This window comes from Dunckerocampus dactyliophorus, chromosome 12, assembly GCF_027744805.1.
Source record: "Dunckerocampus dactyliophorus isolate RoL2022-P2 chromosome 12, RoL_Ddac_1.1, whole genome shotgun sequence".
NCBI classification, from domain to species: Eukaryota; Metazoa; Chordata; class Actinopteri; order Syngnathiformes; family Syngnathidae; genus Dunckerocampus; species Dunckerocampus dactyliophorus.
The window spans coordinates 22,024,432-22,025,000 of NC_072830.1; the positions used below are offsets into that span (position 1 = coordinate 22,024,432).

Genomic DNA, 569 nt, shown 5'->3' on the forward strand with positions numbered 1-569 from the left:
CATCAGTCGATATGGAAGTTTGCTTTTGGTCAATGTAGATATTTAACTTTTACTACCAAATCCAAGAGATTGTTTGAATTGTGTACTGACTATATTTTAAAAAAATCACAACCAGATAGCAAAATAATTTTACTTACAGGAGCCCTTGAAACTGTCCCAACTTTCCTCCCCTTATACTACAAAAAAGGTATAATCCGGTGTTTTGGTCCATTTTGACCCGGACCAAAAAAACCAACAAAAAATAACGTGGTGGTCACTTAGAGTCACTTGTATTTTTGTCAATGGACCAAAAAATGCTCACAGTTGTGTATATGCATCAAGTCGGTTGGACGGCATATGTGACGTGTTCATTGTCCTATCTTGCTGGAGTTTTTTATTATTCATTTTCCTGCAGGACTTGAAACAAAGACCCTCCTCACCCCCGCCACTCGAAGGCGAACTCACCTACATGCACCTTCTTCCGACCACCACTAGACGCCTCTTAGACTGCTCGGTGGTGGAGCTCTGCAGGACTGGCTCTTGAGTCCCGCCCTCCAGCAGGTTAAGAGGCGGAGCCTGGGAGGACTGGA

General features: G+C 43.4%; 1 protein-coding gene across 2 annotated transcripts in view; it reads left to right on the forward strand.

Moving 5' to 3' along the window:
• Positions 1-546: 546 nt before the first annotated feature.
• tiparp (TCDD-inducible poly(ADP-ribose) polymerase) overlaps positions 547-569 on the forward strand; it is a 27,542-nt gene continuing 27,519 nt past the window's right edge. The window contains exon 1 of one of the 2 annotated variants that reach the window (XM_054793576.1): positions 547-569. This exon is cut by the window's right edge and continues 265 nt beyond it. The gene's annotated coding sequence lies outside the window, so the exon portion shown is untranslated. The other variant, XM_054793573.1, reaches the window with a different exon arrangement.